Below are 16894 nucleotides of genomic sequence, written 5' to 3'. Positions count from 1 at the left end.
AATGGCTTACGTAGAAATTAGCAAACGGGTTTACCTTTTGGATCTGCAAACATGGTATAGACCACATGCCCACTTAACTATTCTGGGATACGTAATATACACATGCAGCATGTAGGCAACATTATAATTTATTAAATCAATAGATGTACAGTCGTGAATAATATCATATACCCACTTTAGAACCCTGTCGCACTATCGTATTTGACATTTAATGAGACTTACGGTTTATTTTGTCAAAAAAGTTAATGTGACATGGTATCAAAGTGTATACATATTTACTCGTGACCGTATACGTGTTAGTGGAACAAATATGCTACTGCGTCGGAAACAACTAACTTGTCTACTAACTAATAATTAGGTTCCTTACATTTCCTAGAAAAGACCGCTTTAGCGTGATAGTGAAATGTATTTTTTATTATTTCTAATAAATATTATACTTAGGTACTACTATCAATAAATTCTTTGTTTATCAATGATATGTTTATAAAATGGCCTTGTAAAAAAACGTTATTCTCATCAAACACCGTGAAGGTAAATTGGATTGTTTTTTGTGATAACTTACTTATTATTAATATTTTCTTTTTGTATCACGGTATATTTAAAGTATTTTATTTATATTCATAATATATCTTTGCAAAAACTCCTCGACTTTGGTTGATGAAATCTTTGAATCTTTAGATTAGTTCAAAGAACTTATTAGCAAAACCTTACTGACATAATAGCAGTTACACCAAAACTTGATTGAATATTGTGAAAATATAAAAGCCATTAATAGGTCGATGCCATAAGTGATGTAATACCATTGGCAAAAAATGCCAACAGCAGTAGGTACAGTTACATAATATTGCTATGTTAGAGCTGCCCGATAAACTAATAGACAATTAGGTAGATAATTGCTTGTTTTATATATTATAACAGCAATGATGGCTAGAAATTTAACTGAACTGTGGCTCTAGATGCACCTACTTATATGTAACTACCTATATATGTATCTATAATAATGTTAGTCAGAATTAAGAATAATAAGGATCAGACCTTTGTTTTCATTGGCAGGTTATCAAATACAACTCTATGATGTTATTCTTAAGCCTACAATTCTATTGATCATCGTAACAAATGGCAAACTGACAGCCGTATGATTACAGGACCGCCGCGTAAGACAGCTGTAGGCAAAACAGTTCGATAACATCGCATCGCAACAACTTGGCAGCGCAGATAAATGATCGATATGTTTATATTGAAATAAATTATTGTGGCTTGTCTTCTTAACATTGCTTAACTACAGATTTCTTTCAAAGGAACCATTCCGTCTTTGAACTCTCATAGTATACTTAGAATACAATGTAAACACGCATTTAGGAATGTTTGTCACATATCTAGTGATACGTTTTTGGGACTTATGTAGATTTGCCTCTTGCATTAACTACTTCTGAACAAGACTAGAATCAGCATTAAGAATATGTATATGTCGTGGCCACAACTTAGAATTGTCATCTTATGATGTGTTCGAACATTTCATGGAATGGTTATATTTCATGAAATAGCCAACCTAAGTTGACCCTATCGTTGTAACGTCAACGTTTAATGATATTTCAATCAACTTTTGGCCATATAATTAATAAAGGCGGTGTCTATGCTATGTGGGGTAATAAAAATGCGAATAGTCGTTTAATTTTTTAGGTTCCAAATTATTTACCTAATCGATATGGACAATTGTACAATTACATTGATTCATGGATTATAATATGAATCAAGTTTTAAATATAATCGACACCAGCGCCTCTACCGGTGGATAATATTACTAATTTTACGGTATGATTGCCAACGTTTGACCATATCATGAAGTAATCATGCATTTAGTTGCTCATATCGTTAAACATTCTGTGTTCATTGATCTGGCCAAACTACATCATGATGTGGCCAACGAGTGATATTACATTTCATGAAATGGTCGAATAAATCATGAAATGATCAATTCTAAGATCTGGCTACGACATATACAATTGTGTTAAACGCGAGAGAATGAAGGGAGAGTATTCTCAGTAGTTAGTAGGAGAGAAGATAAATAGACGATGGTAACTACAGTTGTTCACGATCCCTACAATTTCACGCAAATTACAATTCACAACAACTTTGTTGCGTAGTATTACAACAACTATGGCACTATGTATGTGCAACTCCGGAAGCCTACAACAGAGAATGTCTATGTGCCATAGTTCTGTCAGCAAGCTTATCTGAGCCATATTTCCATAGCCCATTAAAATTCCCAACCCTTCATCCCACTAGTTGAATGCACCTATTGTGCCCTCAGGAATGCTTTATCGTAGATCTCTTTTCATGTAGGCTTGGTAACAAAAGTGTTTAGAAGTCATTCGAAACTTCATTACAGAGGAATAATCGTAAAGTTGTTTTGACCAATGCAAATTAGGAATGTGAGTAAAAAAGTATCCTTTCTAGAGTTCTTGAAGAAAAAACTTTAAGGTATTAAGGTACTTTTAGCGTTGATTTGTTATAACTGTAACTGACTCTGTTCTGTTGTTGGTTATATTAACTAATAATTTTTGTTAAACGTCTTTAGTGGTACGAAAAGTTTGTATTGTTTTGCAAATGTAACTTTTCTGTCTGTTCATTGCCTTGATAAAGTTTACTCTACTCTCCACAGCTTAGCTTCACAGTAATGACAGTTGTGTATCCGAGTGTGCATGTTGTTGGACGAGTCTGGCATCATTTAGCAAAGTTATCGTGAGATCGTGCGCCTTTACCGACTGACTATATGCCTGTCGAGAGCGAACACCATCTACATCAACACAACCATCTCACGCCACTACCTATGTATTACCACCAACAATTATGGAAATCGACATAACACACAATCAAGTAAAACAACAGTCGATGCAATCACTAATTAATGTGCACTGTGCATGTGTTGTGTTGTTGGAAAGAACCTTTCCGCAAAGGTCACGGAAATTTTGCCCCGAACACGGATGCAATTTGTTTTGACATTTGTAATCCTTTTGATGATATTCATAAAAATATTTTAGTATTCAATTTAATTGTTTTGAGACTCGATCTAATCTCAAAATTACGACTAAAACCAATTAATAAAATTTATATTTTTGCGATTTAAAAACAGATTTTATAAATCACACTTTATATACCTATTACGTATTCAGAATACAAGTAATATTTATCAACGAACATGGTTTTGTAATAATCAGTAAAGCCAGCGCGGCCTAGTAAAGTTAATTGTTTAACAAACTACCTTTTAAATATTTCAACCTTATTATGTACCTTCGTTAAGCCACAAAGCGAGTGGCCTGGATAATTAGTAAGTCCTTTGTCCGCTGATTCCCTGTGCATTGCTGACGATGTGACCCGTTAAGCCAAATTAAGTCAATGGGCTTAATTACTTATGGAATACGGGCTAATGTTTCCGCATCGCATTGTATCTCGGCTTTTTTCTGAATACTAAACTAAGGTAAACGCTCCTATTACCGCCAGGTTAAGCTATGTTCTGATTACCTCTCAGAAATTAAGTACTTCTGTATTTGCTAGTGCAGCTTATTTATTTTATTTGTATTGTTATGACTGTCTTCTGCTAAATACATCAAGAATTTTTAATTTTGAGTGAATATTTTGGATAAAAAATAATTTTATGTCCGAAAACTCACTTTCCTCTATTACCGCCACATAAATTGCGGTTTCTTTCTATTACCGCCTTTGCTGCATCGAATACCTCCAACGAGATATCTAACCAACTATTCAGGTACAATAAAATACTTTATTTAAAAAAAAGTTGTTTTTACCACTGTTAATGTAGTTAATAGATAATTAAATTGGGAAGGCACTGTCTCTCAAAATACAGGTTCACCTAGTTTGAAAGACAGCGTTCCAACAAAAACTGTAAACGAACTGTTTTCAATAATCATCATCATCAACAGCCGTATGACGCCCACTGCTGGGCATAGGCCTCCCCCAGGGATCTCCACAACGATCGGTCCTGCGCTGCCCGCATCCAGCGGCTTCCCGCCACCTTCACCAGATCGTCAGTCCACCTTGTAGCGGGCCTACCCACTGAGCGTCGTCCGACACGTGGTCGCCACTCCAGAACCTTTCCGCCCCAGCGGCCATCGGTTCTCCTCGCTATGTGTCCTGCCCACTGCCACTTCAGTTTTGCAATTCTCCGAGCTATGTCGGTGACTTTAGTTCTCCTGCGGATCTCCTCATTTCTGATTCGATCAAGCAGGGAAATACCGAGCATAGCTCTCTCCATTGCCCGCTGAGCGACACCGAGCCTCCTCACGAGACCCATAGTAAGCGGCCACGTCTCACTGCCGTAGGTCATCACTGGCAACACGCGCTGGTCAAAGACTTTCATCTTGAGACACTGGTATTTTGGACGAGAAGATATTCCGCAGCTTCCCGAACGCTGCCCATCCGAGTTGGATCCGACGAGAGATCTCTTTCTCGAAGTTGGACTTACCTAACTGGATTATTTGTTCTAGGTAAATGTACTGGTCTACAACTTCGAGTGTAACGTTCCCAACCTGAACTGGAGTGGGTGCGACATGGTCGTTGGACACAATTTTTGTCTTTGCCATGTTCATGCTAAGACCCACTCGTTGGGATGCGTTACTGAGATGCTCGAGCATGGTGTTCAGTTCTTCCAGGGTCTCAGCCATTATATCATCGGCAAATCGAAGGTGCGTCAGGTACTCACCGTTGATGTTGATGCCAAATCCTTTCCAGTTCAGAAGCTTAAAAATATCCTCCAATGCAGCAGTGAACAGTTTCGGAGAGATGACATTTCCCTGTCTCACTCCTCGCTGCAGTTGGATCGGATTAGAGCTCTGGTTCTGTACTCGAACTGACATAGTGGCATTTTGGTAGAGGTCCCTTAGCTTTTCGATGTACCTATGGTCCACTTGGCACTTCTGAAGAGACTGCAACACCGCTCAGGTCTCGATCGAATCAAAGGCTTTCTCATAGTCCACAAACGCCAAGCAAAGTGGCAGATTATACTCTTCAGTCTTCTGTATAACCTGCCGCAGCGTATGGATGTGGTCTATGGTGCTAAAGCCTTTTCGGAAACCGGCTTGTTCGGGAGGCTGGAAGTCGTCAAATCTGCAAGCGAGACGATTCGTAATGACCCTCGAAAACAACTTGTAGACATGGCTCAGAAGCGAGATAGGTCTGTAGTTCTTCAGTAGGGCTTTATCACCTTTCTTGAAGAACAGGACCACCTCGCTTCCGCTCTATGCCCTCTGCGTTTTGCCCTGAAATATGACGGAATTGAAGAGCCTCTGGAGGGCTTTGAGTATTGGCGTTCCGCCCGCTCTCAGAAGTTCTGCTGTGATTCTGTCATCTCCTGCAGCTTTGTTGTTTTGGAGCTGTTTGAGGGCCATCCTAATCTCGTACAGGCTGACGTCCGGGATATCTTCAGTGTAGTGTCGGGTAAGCTTGGCTCGAGGGTCTCGAGCCTTGCTTTCGCCTGATGTTTTCGTGGAATATAGCTGTCTATAGAAACTCCCAATCTCCCTCAGGATTTCGGGAGTCGACGAAATGATTCTGTATGAGGAGTTTTCAATAAACTTTATTATTATTGTTATTTTTTTATTAAATGAATTATGACATAAACTACAGAAAAATCTTTTGGTTTCATAGATTTATATACATAATTGACGTCTGTCTCTGTCCATCCGTCTGTCTCTGTCCGTCCGTCTGTCCATCCGTCTGTTTCTGTCAATCCGTCTGTCTCTGTCCGTCCGTCTGTCCATCCGTCTGTCTCTGTCCGTCCATCTGTCTCTGTCCGTCCGTCTGTCTCTGTCTGTCCTTCTGTCTCTGTCTATCCGTCTGTCTCTATCCGTCCATCTGTCTCTGCCTGTCCTTCTGTCTCTGTCTGTTCTTCTGTCTCTGTCCGTCCGTCTGTCCCTGTCCGTCCGTCTGTCTCTATCTGTCCGTCCGTTTCGATCTGTCCGTCCGTCTGTCTCTATCTGTCCGTCCGTTTCGGTCTGTCCGTCCATCTCTGTCAGTCCGAAGAATAATGCATCACCCTGTCTATAAATCATAAGAGGGAATCTATGGTGGCGGTAATAGAAACATGTATGTAATTTCTGTGTTTCAATTTCCGCCACATAAAAATTAGCCTTAAGAAAACAAATAAATATTCAAAATGAGAGCTACGTATGTAATAACCAGTTTCAAAGCATATTTTAATAAATATATAAAGTATTTAAATTAGAAATTCATAATTACTTCAACTACTTGTTCATACATTTCTTAAAAAAATACATTAACTTATATGCAACACAGGATACTTGAATTCCACCAAATGTGTGGCGTTAATAGATTTTAATATAGTTCATGAACCATACTATAAAATAAGATGATAACATTATGAATGATTGGGCATGTTACCTTAAATAACTAAAAAATACAAATATCATACAAATATCGATCGCCGCCATAGGTGGCGGTAATAGTAACCAAACTGCAAATGTATGCTTCTATCACCGCCACATTTTAAAACTCAAATTAATCATTTAAAACTAACACAAATATCAAATATAGCATGCTTTCTCAGTTCTTAAACGTATTAACAAGTAGTTATAATTACTAAAATGAAGAAAAATATGTTTCATCGGACACAAAAACCTTAAGGAAAAAATGTTGTATGCTTATGCATTTCAGTAGTGGCTTGTATGGAGCGCGTTGCTTGAGCGGACACTGCACACTTACAGACCAATCACAAATTAGACTGTTGTTGCCCACGCTCAGGGGTATGTTCGTTTCATGGTCAATTAATACATGTATCTTTTGACATTTGAATCAATTTTCTATCTCGGACACAATTCAAAATATCCGCAATTTAAAAAAGGTGGCGGTAAACGATGTCGATTTTTGGGTGGCGTTAATAGGAGCGTTTACCTTATTACGTTTTGAGGTAACGATGTTTTTTTGGAAAAAGAGGTCAGCGGTCAATGTTGATTTGTGAACAATCTTATGTTTTGGGAAAAACAAAGGTATACTTAGTCAAGATGATTGTTTAGCAGTTTATCTCGCTTAAGACTTCCTGTAGAAGTAGAAATTGAAGAGTACAAATAAATCCCACGCGGAACGCTCCCGGTAGCTACCACCTCTGTGTGAATTGAGACTATAGACATATTACATCAAACCCATAATGTTCGTTGGCGCGTTTTCTCATATTTTATCGACAGCACTGCACGAGACGAAAACGTATCGCCCTGTCATCAGCACTTAATTGCGTGTTCACCAACAGTGATGGATGAGGTGTGGATTGCCACTGCTATATTAGTCTTTAGATCGTTTTCCACTCGGAACGCAGCTGCCTTACGAATTATGGCTGCTTTGCGTCAACAAATCTGTAAAACTTAGTAGTTTAAACCAGATATATTTAATTTGATTTAATATATGTGACCGTGACCATGCATTTCGTTAGTACGGTCACGGCTATAGAATTCTTAAGATTAACTTTAAGGTGTTTAAATCCCTATATATAACCTCTATTTCACCTTCTGTCTGAACTAAATGTTGACAAAGATTTGGGTTATAATTATAACTAAGAGCTCAATTTGACAACAGATATGTACCCATTAACTCTTTTACTGTTTGGAAAGAATATACTTTACAATATACAACATAACAAAGCATCACGCCTCTATTCTCGCAGGGGTAAGAGGTGTATTCTATTTACACGTGTTCTCTCGGTTATTGCAAATATAATAGACATACAAGCTAAACAAAAGTAAGGCAGCAATTTCTTGCCCCTACCTTTACAATTTTTAATACAGACCGCTACATTGTTATTTTAATGAGTATAAATATTTTCATTTCATACACCTACTTTATGAAAGGTACCACCTCGCACACGCATGTTTTCGTCATTTTCGTGTTGGTGTCGTTTGGGAATTTTACGTGTCCAGAAAGGTTGAGCAGGGCAATAACATGACCTAGTTTCAAGGAAGGTAAACACGGGGCTGTTTGGAGGCTTTGAAGCCAAACATTGCTGTTTCACGGCACTGTCGCAGGCGATATTAAACATCTTAAAAACCTACTAATTACGTAATTGTTAATTGGTTTGAGGAATAAGGGTTGGGGTTCATAATTACAATTGTAAGTACTTAATACAGGTTCTTAGTGACATCGTACTGAATACTGAGGGGATGATTTAGACCATGATTCTGAGTTAATATCAAGTGGAATTTTCTGTCGCAAAATTCATGTCTTTTTGTTTTTTTTTTAATTATCTTCAATTCTATACTTTTGCGATGGAAAATTCCACTTGAAATTATTATTGCTTATGGCAATAATACAACCACTCACCACTTGATATTGACTCAGAATAATGAGTTCAATCATCCCCCTCAGTTTTCGTTACGATATCACTTACACCCCGTAGAAGTAGGTATAGGTAGCCATGCATGGGTGTTAGTGACACTGTAACAAATACTGAGGGGGATGATTCAGAGTTGATATCAAGTAGAATTTCCTGTCATAAAATCAAAGAAAATGTGTTTTTTTTTAATTATTTTCAGTTCCATACTTTTGCGACGGACAATTCCACTTCATAACAACTCAGAATATTGGTCTGAATCATCATCCCTCAAAGTTTTCTGTACGATGTCACTAACATCCTGTATAATTGATATATTGAAGTTTTTAAATTAGTTACATTTTGTTTATTTTTTGGTACTTTTTTGGTTTGAATAGATTTCATACAATAGACCATCACTTGATGAAAACTGTCACAAATACTCAAGAAAATATACTTTGACAATATGTAATACGTAAATACTTAATATATTTTATTCGTATATAAGATACGATGTGATTTTCCCAGTCGAGACCTCTAAGTAATGTGTACAATATCAGAGACGCCAGCTGGGAGCTCGGATCACGTTTCAGTAATAGCATTTGTAATAAAAAAATTCCAAGAAATCTATTATTCTTTTATTCAACTTTATCTGATATTTCAAGCGTCACAGACAAACGGTATTACCTTATAATTTAGACTTGATTTACTGTAGATTTTAGACAAATATGTAGACGAAATGTCAAAAAAGCCTGTTTTCTGACTGCTCTAATAGGGAATTTGGGCGTAAATAGTATGATTATGTAGGTATGTATAAGTAATCTACTTTATCAACAAGTAAACTTTATTGCACAGAACTTATTTATTAAGTACCTTATTATTGTTTATGACGAGGTTAACCTTTTTACTTTACGTAGTAAAGTAATGTACTTACACTGTTTGCGTGGTAGACTTCAATAAAGATTGGGCTAACTGACCTATAAGCGTTAAAAAACGCTGTTACTTTAAGTGAATTCCCAAATTGATCTTCATCCATTTTAAGATATCTATAATAATAATAATTTACACAATACAGTGGCTATAATAGCCTAGAACGAAGAATGATTCGTTCATTTTGTTAATATATAACAGATGTGCCTGTTCGTAGATAAGGTACATGTATACTTTGCACAAAGAATATGTGTAGATAACTGGATAGTAGATAAGTATACCTTGTTAAAACATTGTTTAAGTACCTAAGTATTAGCTTTAACTCCTAATATTTATTTCTTTTAGGACTTACCAAATTGAAAACCTGTATTTTTTTAATAACAAAATGAATACGTCGTTTTGTTTAATAGTTCAAGCACCAATTACAATTAAAAATCAATTAATATCGGTCACGGAAATGATTCTCTTTTTAAATGATATTAAGTACATTTAATTTTATTTTAGTAAAAGTAATTAAGTGCGTCCATAACATTAGCGGGCAATTGTATTACAGAATATGATGATTACAAGAATGTGCGATTACAGAAATTACAAGTAGAGCGTGGGTAACGCTAATATTTTCAGGTACAGAATTACAATTTAAGTTATTTTAATATTGTGAAATTGGTTTTGCCTTGCCAATACAAATGCAATTTTGTATTGACCAACGAGTAACTGATCCCATTGTGTATGTATTGGATTTTAGTATCAAATTGAATTAGTTATAAATCAAATAATCATAATCCTTTAATATCTCGAGGGAACTATGCAGTGAATTAAAGATAAGCATTCTAAGAATTATCCCCTAAATTATCACAAATAAATAAATATCTACCTAGTTTTGATGCATTTTAAGGGAACTATTTAGAAAAGTACTTAAGTACCCATATAAAATCATAAACTTGTAATCTAATGTATATAATATTATGTAATAAGATTGTCATTACATTAAAGATTTTTATTGTGTATAAATTGAGGTACAGTTATAAATAATACTTAAATTACGTCTCACAAAATTTTGCCTTTAAATTATACACATTTCACACAAGCAATGAAATATAATAGAGAGTACAAATATAATCTGCGTTCTAACGGGTTACAATGAAATTTTATCTCAATCAATATGAAAGGGAAACTAAGTACATTGTCCTAATTATCCATTTGAAACAGGTACTTACCTGGTGGAAATTCCTAAAATATGTAATTCGTAACAAGGAAAAACGGAACATGATTTTTTTTATTTGAAACGAAATACCAATTCGCCGACTTCTCTTAGCCGAGAAGCACGGTTAGTTATTATAAAGCCCGATAACAAACGGGCGTTCACACTTTATTGATAAAACTACAATAAAAAAAATGAAATGGTTATGCTATTTTATTATACTGCTAATACAAATCTGAATAATTAAAGCACATAATAACGGGTTCTTACCGCGTTTAAATGGGCATATGAGACTTTAATTATGATAATAACCGCGTAAACTTAAAACAAATCTGAATACTCTATCAATATCAATAATATAGGGATATCGTCTTTTATTTTCCTTATTCGCAATGTACAACTGGGTAATACCTATTTAAGACAAGTAGCTATGAGTATTTAGAAATAAGATATAAATATTAATTAATAGACAGCATGATTCATTTACTTTTTAAATCCAAATTGGTTTAATTTGACTAAAATATATTTGATTAATTTGACACGAGAAAAAGCGCGTAAAGATGCAGAGTAGGTAGATAAGTAGTTTTATCAGGAAATGACAAATAATTTGTAAATAAATTTTATCCCAAGCACAGAAACTTCATCAAAAGACAAACCTGCAACCAGATTTATAATAATTTATAAGTTAGGTATTATTCGTCTAAGTATTTATATTGCGGTCACATACCTACATGACATGGTTAGGATGATAAGCAATAATATAATAATATGGATTTCCAGCTTTTACTGTGTCACAGAAAAATCAAATTAAATCTTATGTACTTAATAGCGTCAACGACTTTATATACTTATACAATAATATTTGCTTACATTTGATATCATAGGTCACAGTACTTGCCGTTATATGTTATGTTTGAGTAATATACGATTGTCTAATTTTCCGCTAATACGCTGATAAGTGATATGGTAAAAGTAAATAATACTTTGTTTACGGAAAGAACTTATAGGTCATAGTCGTAATAAATTTGTCGCTCAAGATTAAAATTTCCATAAGATTCGCGTAAAATATTAAAATATTTTTGCAAAAACCTCAAAAATAAAAAATGATTATTGTTATTTATTTACATAATGACCATCGATTTTAATGTGATTTTTTACGTCAAAATTAATAATTAAATACTTATGTTCTCATCACACTGTAACACAAGAACACCATATATTATTACCTATACCTACCTATCTGACCGAATGTATTTGATGCAAACATAATAAGCTAAAAGCCTTGTCCGTTGTAAAGGCAATATATTTGTTAAATTGAATACGCTTTGTAGTAGGTACTTATACAAATATTGTGAATTTGTGACCATTCTGCTCGAAAAAGAGTTTGTCAAAAGTTCGTTTATTTCTTCTATAGTATTTCAGCTATCTACTTCTGCTATTTCTTACGAAAATAAGCAAACAAACATTAAACCGGGTAAAGCATATATTTCGTACTACCTATTGCATAGAAACAGATAGGTATAATTTTTCCGAGATATTTATAATTATTGTTCAATACTTACAAAATCTTTCTTCAGACGAAAGAAGTTTCAGTGTTGCAGTTTGTTTATTCACCCGCGGAAAGCAATGAAGCGCGATGTTCTATTGTTTTAGTAGTTTTTAAATTCCTCATGTGATTCCAAGGAAAATTTCAAAAAGTTTTCTATCTTTTCATTCAATATCATCAACGTATATCGTAATGTTGGCGCGTATTTTGAATTTGGAGTAGGTACAAGCGCGTTCCCCGCCAGACGCGTGCCGGCAGACTGGCTGGATGAAAAATTTCGTTGTCAGATCGGAACGCACCGGCGTTAACCAACCAAATCGACAGAACATTAATTGACTAATCCTCCGACCAACAAAGGAGCTATTCAACTCGGCCGGTTGTTAGCTATTTCACTTTCTAGCCAAGGCGTGACTACACCGCTCCAGACTAGGGCAATAAAAAATAAGTAGGCAACTGATTAAGTTAGCTAATCAACGTAAAGCATTGTGTTGGTTACCAGTTGATAACCTCACGTGACAATTGAGGAGCATGTTATTGACATAACCGAATCTGTCAACCTCCTATCAGCGGTAATATCAAATTCCAAGAATTATTTAATGTTTATTGTGGATATCCATCGTGGTGTTGTTGATACAAGAGCAATACATCAATTGTGGCAATTTCATAATGAATAGAACATACTTAAGTACCTATATATATCCCAATTGGGGTACTCAAGAGAGGTACGCCCCTCATAAGATGATTTAAATACCCACACCTCACCGAACTTTCTAGGGCTTTCTTTTTTATATTAGCAAAAATGAGGGACTGATCAAAATAACAATGCGTGGAAGATGTGTTGTGCCTGGATATATAATAGCAAGGGACATCATTTACACCCAAAAACAAAGATAAAAGATGCTTATGTCTATTATCCATGAATTCACAAAGTTAACTGAAGGCAAATCTGCATAGCGCCATCTACATTTTTTTGGAGAACGTAGCCTAGGAAAATCCCTCATTGTTGCAATTTAACAAATCTAGGTCTTTCCTCAATACCTGACTGCAAGATTTAAAGCTAGACGAAATGTGATGTAGACAATAAGATTTCAGTTTAGCGAAAAATTTTTGTAATGGATTGCAAGTTTTTCGTCGTTTATCGGTTTCTCTATTACTTACAGCCCGATTTTGCAATTAAATCTAGGCAATTTGTTCTATACTTACCAGTATTTATAAGAATATATGGGTGAATATCAAAATTTCAAGTTTGGTGGCGAAATTTCATATTATTTTTTCGTGAAAAATTGGGTTCCGACATGAAAAAGATCCAAAAGGATCCTGGGTTCCGACATGAAAAAGGATCCAAAAGGGTCCAAAAGGATCCTTTTTCATGACGGAACCCAATTTTTCACGAAAATATTATATGGAAGTTCTCCACCAACCTTGGCATATTTTGATATTCACCCATATACCTACTTATAGTTAAAAATCCTACAACATATGTACAATAGTAAATAAGTCAACTTTGAAGGTGAAACAAACCCCCCGTAATGCCTCCGACCAAAGGTGACCATAGAGACCATTCCACCTTTGGAGGCTCAATAGTAACCCTGACACCAGGTTTGATGAGGTTGGTAATCCACCTCATAACCCACACGATAAGAAGAACATACACTTCTCATCAAAAAAATCGAAACACCTTGCAAGTTTACGTTTTGTCAGGATTATCAGAAAAATGTGTACATTTAGGAATAAATGTTAAATGTCGTTTAATAGTGAGTAATATGAGCTTATCAAATCTTAATGTTAATGTTCTAAATTTAAATGAATTTTTCATAGGTTTCGTATTTTGTTAAATGAGTCATTTTTATTCCGTATGGAGTATAAAGGAAATGGATAAAACAACACACGTAAATGAAAAAAAAAGCTAAAAAACGTTTATTTAATAACTTGTATTCCCTCCCCGAGCTCTAATTACTGCTTTCATACGGTTCTTCATCGATCGGATGAGAGTCACGATCACATGCTGTGGTATATTGTCCCATTCCTCTTGGATTGCATCTTGCAGCTGGCTAAGTGTTTCTGGGGCAGGATCTCTTGCTCGAATTCGTCTCTTTAATTCATCCCACAGATGTTCAATGGGATTCATGTCCGGGCTTCTTGCTGGCCATTCCATAATAGAGATATCGACTTCGTTAAGATAATCTCGTACGACGCCCGCGGTGTGAGCCCTAGCATTGTCGTGCATGAATATGAAGCCGTTGCCAATAAAATGTGCATAGAGCATCACATGAGGCTCGAGACACTCTTCGACGTACCGATGACAGTTTAGTGCAGGCAGACGTGGCCCAGACACGAAAGCAAGCTCTGTCTTACCGTCGGCGCTGATTCCTCCCCAAACCGTCCACGAACCGCCACCATAGCTGACCTTTTCTTCAATGCAGCATTGTGCATAGCGTTCTCCGTCTCTTCTGTAGACCTTGTTTCTTCCGTCGTTACCATACAGCATAATTTTACACTCATCAGAAAAGAGAACTTTGCTCCACTGTAGGTATGACCAATTTAGGTGCTCACGTGCAAAGTTAAGGCGCGCTCTTCGATGGTCTGCAGTTAATTTCGGCCCATTTGCTGGCTTATGCGGTACCAGTCCACGATCCTTCAACCTTCTTCTAATTGTAGAGTCACTTACAGCCACCCTTCGTACAACACGAAGCCGCTGCTGCAGTTGAAAAGCGTTAAGGCGTCGATTTCTTAAAGAAGTTGTTACAATAAATCGATCATCTCGCTCAGAAGTGACCCGATTCCTGCCAGATCCTGAACGGCGCGTGAACAAACCAGTCTCCCAATAACGTTTATAGACTCTATGAACAGATGACAGGCTTAGATGCAGTCTTGCAGCCACAACACGCTGACTAAGGCCAGAATCCAGCAATGCCACAACTTGGGCGGTTTCTGTGGGCGAAGTATCCATACGTTTTAGAAAAAAAACCTTTTTTCACACGTCCCAAAGTCACAGTATTGAAATAAAAAACAAAAAGTTTAAGGATAGGCGCCAATTTTTAGTTTTTAAACGCTAAATGTACTCCAACCCTAAACACACATTTGTCTCAAAACAGTGATTCATTTCGTTTATAAGATAAACAAATGAAATTCTAATTTTGAATTTAGAATTTTCGCTTATTACTGTAATGGCCAAACTGCCAGCTATACATTTATGTATTTTTTTTCATCGTATGAATTCTTTTTTGTGTTAAATTCGGACAGAAACAATGAAAACGGAAGTGTTTCGATTTTTTTGATGAGAAGTGTAGTTCTTTCAAGATTAATGACTCGTTTAATAAAGAAAACTACGTTTATGTTTAGAAGTAAGTTTACAATTTCCAGTGTTGGGGTTTCTTTTAAGTAACCAAGGTACTTGTAGTAGAAACCCCACAAATACATATATAGTTATATAACATTAAAACTTAAATATAGTGAGTCGGTACTTGCTGTGCAATGGGTTCTCCGCTAATTACATTCTAACAAGTTATACGTAGACCTTAGGTACGTACTCAAGGGTATTCTACATTGTATTCTATGATCTGTGTTCAAGGCTTAGATAGGTAGAATAATATTAGGTTGGAACACTTATTTAGTCTGGAGTTGAAAAACTATCTTATACAACATATATTATATAATAAGTAAGGTAATGGTATTTTCATCGCCTCCGTGGTCCATTGGTTGAGTGGTTGCGTTGGGCTCACGATCCGGAGGTCCCGGGTTCGAATCCCGGTGGGGACATATCACAAAAATCACTTTGTGATCCCTAGTTTGGTTAGGACATTACAGGCTCATCACCTGATTGTTCAAAAAGTAAGATGATGCGTGTTTCGGAAGGCACGTTAAGCCGTTGGTCCCGGTTACTACTTACTGACGTAAGTAAGTAGTCGTTACATGTGCCATGTCAGGGGCGTTTGGCTTCTCAAAAATAACCCTTACACCAGAGTTGATGAGGTTGGCAATTCACCGCACAACCCACACAATAGAAGAAGATGGTATATTCCTTAATAAGTATTTGAAATACGTAACAAACGAAATGTTTCACAATTTTTCTTATTTATAGTTATGCCTAAACGTTTTAACAAAACCACAATTCTCCATGTTCATCATGGTTGTAGGTAACAGGCATGTATTTAGGGAGTGCCTAGAACATCGGCACTTCAGAGCTCTTTTAACTTAAATCCATCTTATGTCATCACTAATTTGTCGGTGTAGCATTCTGCATGCTACATTTTAGAGAAAAATAGGGCAGTGGTTTCCCTCTTGCCTTCCGCCCCGCAGTACTCTGTCTGACGCGAGTGTGATGGCGCCCAGAGTAGTCTATGTCAAAGCCGTACTACCATCCATCCATCCATCCATACTATGCATGCATGGCATGGGTATGCCATCTATCCTTATTAATCCTTCAATATATTGGCGTCAATTCTGGCAGACACCAACTTAATTTAAATTTGTCAATTCTAAAAATAGTTCATAAGCTCATGACTATATCCCAATCGGGGTACTCAGAGATACATTCATCACAAGATGAACTGCTGCGGGCTGGTGGCGTCAAAAAAGACCCAGTAATAGTGGCTGCAAGTTGTTGATTACAAGTGGCTCTGACCGCCCTTTTACCGATTATGGGCGTGAGTTATCTATGTATGTGAATGGGTAGTTCTACTTACTTACCTCTTTTATGCACATATCGTAAAAGAAGACAGAAGAATTTTAGAGCTGTCAAGTTAAATTAAAACTAAGGTTTGACTGCCAGAATGCCAAGGAAACAATCTCATGTAATCAGAAGCATTTTCTCAAAAATAAAAAAGGTCTAAGTAATACGGAAAATACCGAACATTCCGTATGTAGCGTGATTAAAATTGTGTTT

General features: G+C 36.3%; 1 protein-coding gene across 2 annotated transcripts in view; it reads right to left on the bottom strand.

Moving 5' to 3' along the window:
- The window catches only part of LOC126371802 (beta-glucuronidase-like), a 35592-nt gene extending 23335 nt beyond the window's left edge, over nucleotides 1–12257 (bottom strand). For both annotated transcript variants that reach the window (XM_050017162.1, XM_050017161.1), the window contains exon 1: nucleotides 12026–12257. The gene's annotated coding sequence lies outside the window, so the exon portion shown is untranslated. The remainder of the gene's footprint in view (nucleotides 1–12025) is intronic.
- Nucleotides 12258–16894: the final 4637 nt, after the last annotated feature.

This window comes from Pectinophora gossypiella, chromosome 13, assembly GCF_024362695.1.
Source record: "Pectinophora gossypiella chromosome 13, ilPecGoss1.1, whole genome shotgun sequence".
NCBI classification, from domain to species: Eukaryota; Metazoa; Arthropoda; class Insecta; order Lepidoptera; family Gelechiidae; genus Pectinophora; species Pectinophora gossypiella.
The sequence above is the reverse complement of the archived record's forward strand: the minus strand, read 5'-3'. Positions and strand labels throughout refer to the sequence as shown.